The 15,658-nt window shown below is 41.2% G+C and overlaps 1 long non-coding RNA gene across 1 annotated transcript; it reads right to left on the bottom strand.

The window, feature by feature from the left end:
• Nucleotides 1-5,866: 5,866 nt before the first annotated feature.
• LOC108524832 (uncharacterized) lies at nucleotides 5,867-15,580 on the bottom strand. Its single transcript, XR_001884141.1, has 3 exons — nucleotides 15,392-15,580; nucleotides 6,764-7,048; nucleotides 5,867-5,953 (listed from the first exon to the last, which is right to left on the bottom strand). It is a non-coding gene; the product is annotated as an uncharacterized LOC108524832 (long non-coding RNA).
• Nucleotides 15,581-15,658: the final 78 nt, after the last annotated feature.

Raw genomic sequence — 15,658 nt, 5'->3', positions numbered from 1 at the left:
ATTTGCCCACATATATACTATATATTCTTTTCAGTACCCCCCACGCCTATCACTTCTCATATTCTCTACAGCTGGTTCTGTATTTTCATGGCAAATAAACTCACAGCTGTTCCACAAACTCAAATTTCCAGGAAAATCATATAAAACAGTAATAGAAAAAGGAGGAAAAATTTATATCTTTTCAAATGATTCTTCTTACTTTATATCTTCTAAAAAAGAGAAACATTTATTCATTCATTTATCCTCATATTGAAAGGGGGAGTAAGATGTGCTCCCTTTTGCAAGGAGCTCATAATTTATGAAAGCGGTTTTTAAAACGTGGGTTAGTAATCACTTTCGGATGTCAATGAGAACCAAACTCCTACTAGGAAAATGAACATACCCGTATAAAACTTTGAATATAAACGTTTAGGGAGTTGATAACCACCTGTGGCCCATCTATATAGCCCATGTTATGAACTGAATGTTTATGTCCCCCTAAAATTCATTATGTTGAAGTTCTCATCCCCAGTGAGATGGTATTTGGAGATGGGGCTTTTGGGAGGCAATTTGGGTTAGATCAGATCACGAGGGTAGGCTCCTCATGATGAAATTAGTGGCCTTATAAGAAGAGAAAGAAAGTGATAGTCTTGTTAGAAGCATGTAGCACTGTCCACCGCTTCACTGGGAGAAGACAAATATAAGATCTACACATGGAGCTTACTTGGACTCTGATTTATGTGCTGCTTTTTTGACTGACTTTAATCTGGACCTCTTCCAGAATATCATTATACTATAATACACCATAACTATGGGTATAACAGACTTCAATGTGTTCTGTGAGTCCTTCCAGGGAATTTCTCAAACCCGGGGGTTGCCTTGGAAACCCCCAGACTTGAAATTGAAATCAGCAAGGAGGGTGGTCTTGGAAACCCCTGAACAGTGTGTTTGGTGTCAGAAATGAAGGTGGTCTTGGAGACTCCCTAACTCTGCACTTATTAAACATGCTTAAACTTAAGACTTTATAATGCTATCAAAGAAACTAGTCACCTTTGGAGGATATTAGGAAAACAATTTTCTTAAAAGACTAAATAAATAAAAATGTAAGCATTTGTTTTGCCTTAATTACATTAACTGCACATTTATTTGTCTTAATTATATTAACTGTACACTTATGATAATCAAATTATTGATTAGAGGAGGTGTACCTTCTTAAAAGTAATACAAGTAAAACAATAAAGCAACAATGACCAAAATGTAATATTACTATTTTGAAACCCTTAATAAATTAATAGATTTAGGCCCTACATATCAGCAGCTCTTGAAACCACAAAAAGACGAAAGACCAGATAACATATTTTTCCTGCTAAAAGAACACTACCACCTCCTTGCCAAAGGAATCAAACCTGAGTCTGATCAAGTACCTGAATCCAGTTATGAATTTGCAGGAAATAATGAGGACAGAAACAACTGTTAAACTGAACAATAAGTATTATGCAGTCAACAAAATCCAGACTGTAGGAAACTCGATTGGTCAAAAAGTGCCAGTTCTGCAATAGAAAAATCGTAAAGAAAATAACGGGATAGAAAAGGAACCTGTAGGCCGGTGTGGTGGCTCACGCCTGTAATCACAGCACTTTGGGAGGCCAAAGTAGGCAGATCATGAGGTCAGGAGATCGAGACCATCCTGGCTAACATGGTGAAACCCCATCTCTACTAAAAATAGAAAAAATTAGCTGGGCGTGGTGGCACATGTCTGTAACACCAGCTACTCGAGAGACTGAGGCAGGAGAATCGCCTGAACCTGGGAGGCAGAGGTTTCAGTGAGCCGAGATCACGCCACTGCACTCCAGCCTGGGCAACAGAGCGAGACTCTGTCTCAAAAAGAAAAGAAAAGAAAAAAGAAAAGGAATCTGCAGACTAAAAAAGACGTATCAAATTACAAAATGGGGAAGATTCAATGATAATATCTAAGGATGAACATGTATTTAGGTGATAGAACTATAAATAAGTGTGAGGAAGTAATTGTTATAAGTCAGGCTAGTAGTTACTTAAGGCAGATATGAGGGAGCTGTGATTACAACAGTGGGGCCTAGAAATGTTCCATTTCTTGATTAGTTGGCTGAGTTGTAGCTACAATAATATTCTCTTATGTGATTTATTAAGCTACACATTTGTTTTGTATGTTTTTCTTTACCTTGTGAATTTGACTTTTGGTTTCTTTACCTTTTTTGTTTTTTGAGACAGGGTCTCACTCTGGTTATTGGCTGGTCACGATCATAGCTCATTGCAGCCTCAAACTCCTGGGTTCAAGCAATCCTCCCACCTCAGCCTCCTGAGTAGCTGGGACTACAAGCACACACCACCATGCCCACCTAATTTTAAAAAATATCTGTGGAGATGTAGCATCACTATGTAGCCCAGGCTGATGATCTTGAACTCCTGGCCTCAAGTGATGCTCTCACCTTCATCTCGAAGCACTAAAATTATACACCTGAGCCACCACTGCCCAGCCTGAGGTTGATTTTTTAATTTAAGGGCAAGGCTTGCACTTACCCCCACTAAATTATATTCATCTCATATATCTGGATTCTTAAGATGCCTTTAGATTCTCATGCTACCCAACATGATTGTTATTCTTCTTGGCTTAATGCTATCCACAAATTCAGGGGCAAAGTATCTTCACCGAAACAATGAATTCAAAAAAGAAGTTGACAACCTAAATTCTGGATCTTGATTTGGGTGGTGCTTGCACAGGTGTATATATTCATTGTAACTCACCAAACTCTACACTTAAAATAGGTCCATGCCTCCCTCATGTTTGCTTGTTTGATTTGCTTTCCTTTCCTGACAGCAGGAGTCATTCATTGTGACTCATCTACAACCATGCAAACAACCAGCTGAAGATGAGGGAACAACTTGTTGGAAGGAACCTAAGGCTCTTCATGACCATTTGGGGTACAGCTACTTACTGACTGGGAATGTCTACCTACAGGTTTTAGGTGAGAGAGAGACAAACTTCTTTCATTTTTAAGCCACAGTATTGTCGGGGTATTTGGAACAGCAGCATAGTCTATTACTCTAATAACTCATATGCCTTCAGGTGCCAAGCAAGGAACAGAAATATACAAACAGGCCAGGTGTGGTGGCTCATGCCTGTAATCCCAGCACTTTAGGAGGCTGAGGCAGGCAGATCACTTGAAATCAGGAGTTCGAGACCAGCCTGGCCAACGCAGTGAAACCCCCATCTCTAGTAATACAAAATTAGCTGGACGTGGTGGCACTAGCCTGTAATCCCAGCTACTTGGAGGCTGAGGCGGGAGAATCACTTGAACCCGGGAGGCGGAGGTTGCAATGAGCTGAGATCATGCCACCGCACTCCAGCCTGGGCAACAGAACGAGACTATCTCAAAAAAAAAAAAAGAAAAGAGAAAGACAGAAATATATAAAGAGGGCCAGGCGCAGTGGCTCATGCCTGTAATCCCAAATCCCAGCACTTCAGAAGGCCGAACCAGGTGGATCACTTGAGGTCAGGAGTTCAAGACCAGACTGGCCAACATGGTGAAACCCTGTCTCTTTGGAGAATCACCTGAACCTGGGTAGCAGAGGTTGCAGTGAGTCGAGATCGTGCCACTGCACTCCAGCCTGGGCAACAGAGTGAGACTTTGTCTCAAAATAAATAAATAAATAAATAAACTAACACAGGGGCAGGAGTGAGACACTGGGAACTGTGATGAGTTAGTACATACTGTCCTAAAAACACCCCCCAAAAAAATTGTAATTTTTTTAAGCATTCTGTACTGAAAACAAAATGCAGAGTCAAATTCTACCTGATGGCTATAGTTTGCAAACCTAGGTTAATCAGGACAACTTGAGTAAGATTATTCTTCCAGCTACAAATTCATGTAATTGTCTTGCACACATTTCTTCTCTTTGTATAGAAGTACATCATAAGAGACCTAAGCAAATGACTTATTACCGTCCATGTTTTCTTGATTAGGATATAACCTAAGCTGCTATCACATGGAGACTTAAAAATGCAGTGGCTCAGATAAAATGCAGGCCTATTTCTCTTTGACATACAGCATGTAGGGGGAGATAGGTGTTTTTTCTTCATGTGGCCATCCAGGGACTCAGGGACCCTCTGAGCTGTTGCTCCACAGTCCCCTGGGTATTGTTCTGACTACTTGGATGATGTTCCCTCACCACTTTCAGACCGCAGAACAAGGAAGGAGAAAGTGGAGGGGAGCAATCTAGGGACCAGACTGATGGCTCCTTCTTACACCCCATTAGCCAGAATCTAGTCATGTGGCCACACCCAGCCACAGTGGAGTGCAGAAAGTGGAGTCTCTATATAAGCCATCATGCTCCCAATTAAAACTCAGTGGGTGTTTTTAATAAAAAGATGAGGAGAATGTTTATTGGGGAACAATTAGCCATCTCTGCTACATATTCACTAGTCTATTAAGTTTCTGAACGATCTGATGCTATATTCTTCAACAACCTCTGCTGAATTATTGGTCTTCACTTTTTATTAGGAGCAGACTTTGAATAATCCATTCTAGACCCTCACTCAGAATCACTGTCAGGTTCATCAGTCTTACTTTGCAGAAATGAACTCTTTTTACTTTGGAAAACTGGAGTTCGCTTTTATTTTTTCCCATCTCCCTAGAACACTCAGTCCTCAGGATTCTTCAGAGATCAATCCCTTGGTGATTTCCATCTCAACCACTCCTGGTACCATGGAATATCATTCTTACTGGTCATGCGACAGAAAAATAAAAAAGGAAAGGAAAGAAATGAAACTATTTCAACTAGTCTAGTGAATAAGCAAAAACAAAGAGTGTCGGGAAATTTAAAAGGGTAATTAAAATTATTTTTTTGTTTTTTTCGAGATGGAGTTTTGCTGTTGTTGCCCAAGCTGGAGTGCAATGGCATGATCTGGGCTCACTGCAACCTCCACCTCCCTGGTTCAAATGATTCTTCTGCCTCAGCCTCCCAAGTGGCTGGGATTACAGGCACCTGTCACCACACCTGGCTAATTTTTGTATTTTTAGTAGAGATGGGGTTTCACCACGTTGGCCAGGCTGGTCTCAAACTCCTGAGCTCAGGTGATCCGCCTACTTGGGCCTCCCAAAGTGCTGAGATTACAGGTGTGAGCTACCTCGCCCGGCCAAAATTCATTTTTGAGAGAAGTTTAGCTATATCAAGAAAAGGTTTCACGTCAGTTATTAAACAATGGATAATGATTTTGTGTCAATCTTCTTTATACACATGCATCCATAGGGTTTTGTTTTATTTTATTTTACCATAACTCAAGCTAACTAGAATTGCGAACCTCAGCTTCTCTGAATAATCACTACGGAATCTTCCAAAAGAAAGGCAAGGGCTATAATCCTAGTCTAAATTTTTGGCTGTCCTCCCAATTAAGTGTCAAAACAATCACTTCCTTTGGGATAATTATTCTTTATTTTACTGAAGAGCCTTTTTAGTGGTTGATTCTGAATAATTATATATCATGCTTGACTTTCCTTGCATATAATACGAATTTTTTTTCTTATTCTCTATGGTAACTGCTAAAATATTTCAAGCTTATTTCTTTTCTCTCTTAAATACATATCTAGTTTTCTGGGGCAGGAGGAATGCAGAAATACACAAAGGCAGAGTTAGTATAGGAAGTTTAGGTTAAAAGAAACATACACAGTCATACTTCAGTACATGTAGGGAATTGATTCCAGGACTCCCACATATACTTGTGCATCCTTTGTGGAAGGTAGATAGGGAAAGTCAGCCCTCAGTATATGTGGGTTTACCATGGATTCTGTATTTATCAACATGTTTGGTTGAAAAAAATCTGTGCATATATGGACACCTGCAGTTCAAACCCACCTTGTTCAAGGGTCAACTGTATTTCAAGCTTCATCTCTCAAAATCCCCTCCACACTTCATCCACATTGAGTCCGCTTGCTTTTTCCTGAAACACATATACATTGTTACACCCTCTGACTTTCCCCGTGCCCTTTATTCACCAGGGAATGTCTTCCCCTTTCATTCTCAGACTGTTGATCCTCATTCATCCTTTATTGTCAGCTCCAAATCCACCTCCATCATGACATTTTCCCTAAGCATTCACAACATAATCAAGTGTTTCTGTTTCAGCTAGTAAATAGCTGCCCACTAACTTTTCGAAGAGAGTGTGTGCAAGTGAATTTTTTTTTTATTTTAAAAAAACTTCATAGTTTTTACATTTACACTACACCCAAGACTATTCTTTTTCATCAGGCTGCCACTTCTGTGGTCGCTATCTGCTGGTATGGTTCCCCTTCTTGAAATTTAGGCATAAGGTAAATCGATTGCCCTAGAACAGCAAGAAACCCCAGGCTAGCTGATTGAAAATACCAGGGTCTAGCAGACAGCTCAGCAGGAAAGCATTTCGGTTCCTCTCCAGTCCTATCCTTGATTGGCTTTTCATCCATAGAAACAGGTCCCATAAGCATCCTAAGGGACATTAGATCACTGTCTCTGTGACTCTGCCCAGCCATCTTGGAAAGAAGGAAGCCTTCTAGAGAAGTCTGCAAAGCCATGGCTAGGGGTAGAGTTGACGGACAACAACCAGTTGAGCTGACCTAGCAACACACTTTCTGCTTCTCCAGGACTGTTTTCCACATGCTATCATGTATGACCCAATTAGGTCTGTGCTTTTGCTCAAATTATTTGCTTCTGAATGTATTTAGAAAACTATAACGTTCATTTGCTTTTGCTTCTATCAGTAAAGAATACTTACGCATTTAGAGCTCTGTTTGGTTGGTGCTGATCATATTTGATAACATTCACAAAATAACTTGTTTATATTCATTTTCTCATTTCTTCCAACCCATAATAACTCCTTGGGGAGGGACAACATCTGCTCCTTCGAGATGAATAGCTACAGCCTTCCGGATGGTTTCTCCAGGCTTCAGACTCCAGGGAGCTCAGCACTCTCCAACTCTTTTGGATTCCCTAGATTTCTGCACAGAAGTTTATGGAAAGCAGAATTGTAATGCTGAGGTGTTAATTAGCTATCAGAAACCTGTGAAGGAGAAAAAAAAATGAGCCTAAGAGAAGATATTAAAAAAGAAACAAGGAATATTTACAAAAGATTTCAAAGACCTTTAAAATCAATAATAAATTACCTCCTCAGGGATTAAAAATTCTATAATGAATATTAAATTTCTTCCACTCCGAAGTATTTAGTGTCTTTACTGTTAAAATATCAATATTGTGTTTTCCTAGACTGAGACTTTTAAATTCCAGGCATTTAGATTTAGAATTCAATACGCAGCTTATTAAAGTGTGGGAAGTGTTCATGTAATTCCCTAATGCTCTTATAACTATGTCCCAAAGCCCGAGAGCACATATGCTATATGGGCCAATTAATATCCAAATTTCATGATGCATGTCAGCACCATAGGCAATTAGAATTTTAAAAAAAAGATTACCTTTCCGATGCTAAAATGACATTGGACATTTAACAAACACTCATGGAGGGCCTACTGAGAGTGGAAAGGGGGTGGGGAGGGGGGTGAGAATAGAGAAGAGAATGAAAGTAAGGGGAAGGGAAACAAGGAAATGACCAAAACACTATACAGGTTGAGTACCCCTTATCTGAAATGCTTGGGACAAAACGGGTTTAGGATTTTGGATTTCTTCAGATTTCAAAATATTTGCATATACATGAGATATCTTGGGGATGGGACCCAAATATAAACACAAAATTTGTTTACGTTTCATATTAGACCTATACACATAGCCTGAAAGTGATTTTGTACAATTTTTTTTTTTTTTTTTTTTTTTTGAGACTGAGTCTCACTCTATCGCCCAGGCTGGGGTGCAGTGGAACAGTCTTGGCTCACTGCAATCTCCACCTCCTGGGTTCAAGCGACTCTCACACCTCAGCCTCCTGAGAAGCTGAGACTACAGGTGCGTGCCACCACACCCGGCTAATTTTTGTATTTTTAGTAGAGACGAGGTTTCACCATGTTGGCCGGGCTGGTCTTGAACTACTGGCCTCAAGTGATCCACCCGCTTCAGCCTCCTGAAGTGCTGGGAGTACAGGCGTGAACCACTGCATCTGGCCAATCTTGTATAATGTTTTTAGCAATTTTGTGCATAAAACAAAGTTTGTGTACACTGAACCATCAGAAAGTAAAGCTGTCACTATCTCAGCTACTGTGGACAGTCTGTGGTTGTTTGGGATCACCACCACTCCTGACTTTTAAATTATATGCTACTGATAAGCAACCATTTTCTTACACTTATTCACACATAACTACTTAACAGAAAAAAATGATTTACTATTATTACAGTTTAAAAAAAGTGTTTGGTGTAACTAAGCAGCACAGGAGCATCATCAGAATACCTGTATCAGCTGTTAAACCAGCAGCAACAGGCCTGGTGTGGTGGCTTGTGCCTGTAATCCCAGCACTTTGGGAGGTCGAGGCAGATGGACCACTTGAGATCAGGAGTTTGAGACTTGCCTGGTCAACATGGTGAAATTCCATCTCTACTAAAAATACAGAAGTTAGCTGGGCATGGTGGCATGCTCCTGTAATTCCAGCTATTCAGAAGGCTGAGGCAGGAGAATAGCTTGAACCTGGAAGGCAGAGGTTGGTTGCAGTGAGCCAAGATTGTGCCACTGCACTCCAGCCTGGTGACAGAGCAAGACCTTGTCTCAAACAAACAAACAAAAAACAAAACAAAAAGCAACAACAGATAACAGTAGGCTTTCGATCTCCATGTATGATGCTGTGTTTTGATTTAAAGGTTACTAAACATTATATTTTACTTTTTTAATGAGAAGAAACATCACAAGTGACAAGGAAGTGGGTCTTCTAGGGATGAGGAGTTATTCGGCTGGGTGATTTTTTTTTTTATTTTTATTTTTTATTTTTTGTGACGGAGCCTTGCTCTGTCGCCCAGGCTGGACTATAGTGGTGTGATCTCGGTTCACTGCAACCTCCACCTGCCGGGTTCAAGCAATTCTCCTGCCTCAGCCTCCTGAGTAGCTGGGATTACAGGCGCCCGCCACCATGCCCGGCTAATTTTTGTATTTTCAGTAGAGAAGCGGTTTCACCTTGTTGGCCAGGATGGTACTGATCTCTTGACCTCGTGATTCACCGGTCTTGGTCTCCCAAAGTACTGGCATTACAGGCGTGAGCCACCGCGCCTGGCCTCAGCTGGGTGGCTTTTTAAAATGTTTCCTCCGGAGTCATCTGCCTCATTAGCATTGGTTTTTGTCCTAGAAGTCTCTCTTTGATTTTACAGCTGGCATGATTTCTTGCTTTGCTATGAGTGCACCCTGCTCTAGTCCTTCAGCAAATAAGCCCATCACACATTTTCACCATGTCATCTAGAGGCGTGAGCCACCATGCACGGTCTTGTGTCTTTAGTCACTGTGTTCCAAGCCTTGGAAACAGCACATACAGCATCCTTCATGCCAAACTCCTTTTAAAAACCTTCTATACTCACGCCTCTGTTCAGTGCTGCTAGTATGCTTTCCAAGAAAGTGTTCTTATAATTACTCTTCATTTGATATTTGGTCAGATAGCTGAATTAATGAAGTCACATTTTTGGGGAAAGTATATGGCATAAATGATTTTTTTAATGAGAATTTCAGCAGGAGAATGAGCAGGTCGGTGGTCAAGGAATAACAATATCTTGCAATAGTCATTCAGTTCAGCTTTTCTGCAGTGAGCACTAGCCAACCACTGGTACAAAATGTTCATGATACTAGTCAGGAAAGACGTCCCTGGTGACCCGTGCCTTTTTGTTAGCATAATAATGGACTAGTAAGAAATTCATTTCTTGAAAACAGCCAGGGATGCAAGCTTTTGTCTATCACAGCAAGTTTACCCTTATGCGTGCTGGCTGCATTAGCACATCCCTGCACAGTTATTTCGTCCTTGGCATCCTTAACTCCCATAGGGGCTGTCTCATCAGCTGTAGTCAGTGTCTTTCTGGGGCGATAATACTAAAGCAGTGATGTTTCATCAGCATTATAGACTTGTTCTGACGTCAGATTTTAATCAGCCATCACCTTGGCAAACTCGTCAATGAATTTCTCTGCTGGGGAGAATCGCTTGAACCTGGGAGGCAGAGGTTTCAGTGAGCCGAGATCTCACCACTGCACTCCAGCCTGGGTGACAACAGCTAGACTCTGTCTCAAAAAAAAAAAAAAAAAAAAAAATTTTTTGCCCGCCCTTTGTTAACCAGTTGTTTTTTTAGGATAAAATTCTTTAACAATTTAATGCTGTGTGTTTTCTTATGTTTCTTCAATCAAACTGTTGAATATCACCGTTTCCTTCAGTTTTCAGTTCATCTTGAATAGATCTTTTCTTGTTTCATGACCAGTATACCATTAAGTGGCATGTGTTCACTGCAAAGCTGACAGATCCACTCTTTCAATACATGATCAAAATCTGCATTTTTGGCTTTATGCAATGTTTTCCCATTTTTCATTAACTTCTATTCATCACTTTCAGCATAGAACTTCAACAGTGTATCCTTCTGATTCTTCAGGTCGTCTATGATAGTCATTCCTACCCCATTCTCTTCCGTAAGATGTTTCACACACCCTGTCCAGATTCTCCAACAACTAACATTTCTGTGCTATAGATTAACATAAATGCTTCCTCTATTTCTTATCATTGTTACCCATGGGGTATTTCCAGGCCCTTTTGACATTTTAAATAATATTTTATATCATGGAGCAGAAAATAAGCAAACAAACAAAAAACACAGTGAGCAATGCACTTGACCCAATGTGGGTCATTGTGGGGAACCTGCCATGGGAGAGTCCAGCCTGCACATGTGCCATTTTATTATCCAATGTGGGTGTGCCCACATAGGGAAATCTGCATGTGCATGAAAAAAAAATATCACAGCTGATGGGGGCTGCAGGGGTCTTCTTTCCCTTGGGGACACTAAGTAAACTGTGTGCTGTATGCCTGTGTCTTGACTGTGACCCATCACATAAGGTCAGGAATGGAATCTTCCACTTGTGCCATCAGGTCAGTGCTCGAAAACATTCAGATTTTGGAGCATCTCTGATTTCGGATTTTGGATTAGGAATGCTCAACCTGTACCTGCATTCAAAAGGTGTTTATAATCCCATGAGGGATGGAAGGATGAATGGATGTAAAGGAAGGTGCCCTCAGTATGCTGACATTTGTATACTGACAATAGAAACAGGCAGCCTCCTGTTTTTAAATTGTAGAGTCACCTTTTATGAAACCTGGAATCCAGGGCTTTGCTGAACAGACTCAATTGAAGAGCTAAGATTAGTAACTAAGTTTTCTTTTCCTAGAGCTTGTAATATTTCTAGCTCCCAATCAAAACATATAAAAAGTCCAAGTGAAAAAACAGGTTTCACTTGCTACTGCTTAGAGAGCTTTTTTAGCTCAAGAGTTCTTTGCACTTGTAAGGAAGCTTTACAACTCAAAAGGCTGACAATATTGATAATACAGGATCCAAGGTCAGTAGATGGAGTTTCATCCAACCTCCGTCACTTAGAAGACATACAGCCTTGAGCACATCCCCTTCACCTCTCTGAGCTTCAAAGGAGGCAATACACAAAAACTGTTTATACATACTATGAAGTTGGAAACAAAAGTCAGTTGGTGTTACCATTGTTTGCTTATATGATGATGATTGAGACCATTCACCAAAATCACACACTACACCAGGGATAGAAATGACCCAGAAGGAATAGAAAATTTACTTCCTAATTAGCCTGTGCCTCTTTAACTGAGCTCTAGTTCACAGTTCTACTCTGTCCTGTAACTGTCCAGCTTCACTTCCTGTCACACCTCTGACACTCAGCCACGTTGACCACTGCTGAAACATTACACATCCTTCAGCTCCTTTATGACTGTCTTAGCACCCTAAACCTGCACTTTACCTCCCTAGAGTGACACCTTATTATATTATAAACTGTCCCCTCAATAGACTGGGAACTCCTTGATGACAGAGATCATGAATTATTTATCTTTGTACCCACGTCAGAGTAACTTGATAAACATGGATGTGGATTGTTGAATGAATGGATGGATGCTAGTACATAAGTCATAATTTCTGCCCACAAAGAAAGAATTGTAACATACTCCAAATACGTGCTCATGTGGATTTCCCCACAGCACTATCACTCTGGATACTTTTTTTTTTTGAAACAGTGCCTCACTCTGTCACCCAGGCTACAGTGCAGTGGCACCATCATGGCTCACTGTAGCCTCAACCACCCGGGCTCAAGTGTTAATACAGTTTTATTTATTTCACTTTATTTTCACGATGGATTCTTGCTCTGTCACCCAGGCTGGAGTGCAGTGGCACAATGTCGGCTCACTGCAACCATCACCTCCTGGGTTCAAGCAATTCTCCTGCCTTAGCCTCGCGACTAGCTGGAATTACAGGCATGCACCACCATNAAAAAAAAAAAAAAAAAAAAAAAATTCTCTGCTGCCGCTTGATCAGCAGATGCTTTATTAGGACTAAAATCTTTAACAATTTAATGCTGTGTGTTTTCTTATGTTTCTTCAATCAAACTGTTGAATATCACCGTTTCCTTCAGTTTTCAGTTCATCTTGAATAGATCTTTTCTTGTTTCATGACCAGTATACCATTAAGTGGCATGTGTTCACTGCAAAGCTGACAGATCCACTCTTTCAATACATGATCAAAATCTGCATTTTGGCTTTATGCAATGTTTTCCCATTTTCATTAACTTCTATTCATCACTTTCAGCATAGAACTTCAACAGTGTATCCTTCTGATTCTTCAGGTCGTCTATGATAGTCATTCCTACCCCATTCTCTTCCGTAAGATGTTTCACACACCCTGTCCAGATTCTCCAACAACTAACATTTCTGTGCTATAGATTAACATAAATGCTTCCTCTATTTCTTATCATTGTTACCCATGGGGTATTTCCAGGCCCTTTTGACATTTTAAATAATATTTTATATCATGGAGCAGAAAATAAGCAAACAAACAAAAAACACAGTGAGCAATGCACTTGACCCAATGTGGGTCATTGTGGGGAACCTGCCATGGGAGAGTCCAGCCTGCACATGTGCCATTTTATTATCCAATGTGGGTGTGCCCACATAGGGAAATCTGCATGTGCATGAAAAAAAAATATCACAGCTGATGGGGCTGCAGGGGTCTTCTTTCCCTTGGGGACACTAAGTAAACTGTGTGCTGTATGCCTGTGTCTTGACTGTGACCCATCACATAAGGTCAGGAATGGAATCTTCCACTTGTGCCATCAGGTCAGTGCTCGAAAACATTCAGATTTTGGAGCATCTCTGATTTCGGATTTTGGATTAGGAATGCTCAACCTGTACCTGCATTCAAAAGGTGTTTATAATCCCATGAGGGATGGAAGGATGAATGGATGTAAAGGAAGGTGCCCTCAGTATGCTGACATTTGTATACTGACAATAGAAACAGGCAGCCTCCTGTTTTAAATTGTAGAGTCACCTTTTATGAAACCTGGAATCCAGGGCTTTGCTGAACAGACTCAATTGAAGAGCTAAGATTAGTAACTAAGTTTTCTTTTCCTAGAGCTTGTAATATTTCTAGCTCCCAATCAAAACATATAAAAGTCCAAGTGAAAAAACAGGTTTCACTTGCTACTGCTTAGAGAGCTTTTTTAGCTCAAGAGTTCTTTGCACTTGTAAGGAAGCTTTACAACTCAAAAGGCTGACAATATTGATAATACAGGATCCAAGGTCAGTAGATGGAGTTTCATCCAACCTCCGTCACTTAGAAGACATACAGCCTTGAGCACATCCCCTTCACCTCTCTGAGCTTCAAAGGAGGCAATACACAAAACTGTTTATACATACTATGAAGTTAGAAACAAAAGTCAGTTGGTGTTACCATTGTTTGCTTATATGATGATGATTGAGACCATTCACCAAAATCACACACTACACCAGGGATAGAAATGACCCAGAAGGAATAGAAAATTTACTTCCTAATTAGCCTGTGCCTCTTTAACTGAGCTCTAGTTCACAGTTCTACTCTGTCCTGTAACTGTCCAGCTTCACTTCCTGTCACACCTCTGACACTCAGCCACGTTGACCACTGCTGAAACATTACACATCCTTCAGCTCCTTTATGACTGTCTTAGCACCCTAAACCTGCACTTTACCTCCCTAGAGTGACACCTTATTATATTATAAACTGTCCCCTCAATAGACTGGGAACTCCTTGATGACAGAGATCATGAATTATTTATCTTTGTACCCACGTCAGAGTAACTTGATAAACATGGATGTGGATTGTTGAATGAATGGATGGATGCTAGTACATAAGTCATAATTTCTGCCCACAAAGAAAGAATTGTAACATACTCCAAATACGTGCTCATGTGGATTTCCCCACAGCACTATCACTCTGGATACTTTTTTTTTTTGAAACAGTGCCTCACTCTGTCACCCAGGCTACAGTGCAGTGGCACCATCATGGCTCACTGTAGCCTCAACCACCCGGGCTCAAGTGTTAATACAGTTTTATTTATTTCACTTTATTTTCACGATGGATTCTTGCTCTGTCACCCAGGCTGGAGTGCAGTGGCACAATGTCGGCTCACTGCAACCATCACCTCCTGGGTTCAAGCAATTCTCCTGCCTTAGCCTCGCGACTAGCTGGAATTACAGGCATGCACCACCATGCCCGGCTCATTTTTGTATTTTTAGTAGAGACGGGGTTTCAGCATGGTGGCCAGGCTGGTCTCGAACTCCTGACCTCGTGATCCACCTGCCTCTGCCTCCCAAAGTGCTGGGATTAGAGGCGTGACACATCGTGCTCAGCCAATACATTTTTAAATATCAGGATTATTGAGATACTATTCACATTCCATAAAGTTTAGCCCTTTAAAATGTACAATTCACTGGTTTTTAGAATATTCAGAGTTGTGCATCCATTCCCACTATCAAATTGCAGAACACTCTCATCACCCTGAGAGAGTCCTATCCATTAGCAGTCACTCCCCAGCCCCCCACCCCCAGCAACCACCAATCTACTTTCTATCTCTATATTTCTAATTGATTTCTTGCTATACAACATACATAGCATTATATATGAGAATGCAACTCTTCTCTGGACAGAAAACAAATAAATGCTGAGGCAGCTTTGATTTAGCATCAAAATACAGAATCAATCTGCAACCAGCTCTATGACCTTGGACAAGTTGTTTAACTGGATTTAGTTTCTTCATAAGATAAGTCTAGAGGTGTGTAAGGACACCTTCAGGTTAAGAAACAAACAAGTAAAAACAAAAAAAGCCTTGGTGACAATTCCAGTGCTCCACCCTAGACAACCTTTCCTGGGCTTCCGTGAGAAACGAATTCATACAAACAAGATTTCACACCACAGTTGCCGCGGCTACTGTCCTCCCCGCGCAGAGCTCTAGAGATGTTTTCTCCTTTTCTTTTCTTTCTGGCCATCTATTTATCTCTGGGCTGGCAAGGAGAGGGAGAACTGCAGCGCCCAGGAGCGGAGGCCGAGCGCGCCGGTGTCCGCAGGAAGCCTCGCCCAGCGCGGACCGCACCCTCCCACGGCGCCCCTGGAGAGGCCGCCGGTCTCTGGGCCGCCAGCAGCGCGCGCCCCCGGCGTGGGAGGAGCGCGGCGAGCAGGG

The sequence above is a fragment of the Rhinopithecus bieti genome, unplaced genomic scaffold, assembly GCF_001698545.2.
Source record: "Rhinopithecus bieti isolate Rb0 unplaced genomic scaffold, ASM169854v2 scaffold_81659, whole genome shotgun sequence".
Classification (NCBI taxonomy): domain Eukaryota; kingdom Metazoa; phylum Chordata; class Mammalia; order Primates; family Cercopithecidae; genus Rhinopithecus; species Rhinopithecus bieti.
Note: the sequence above shows the minus strand (reverse complement) of the source record. Positions and strands in the feature narration are given on the sequence as shown.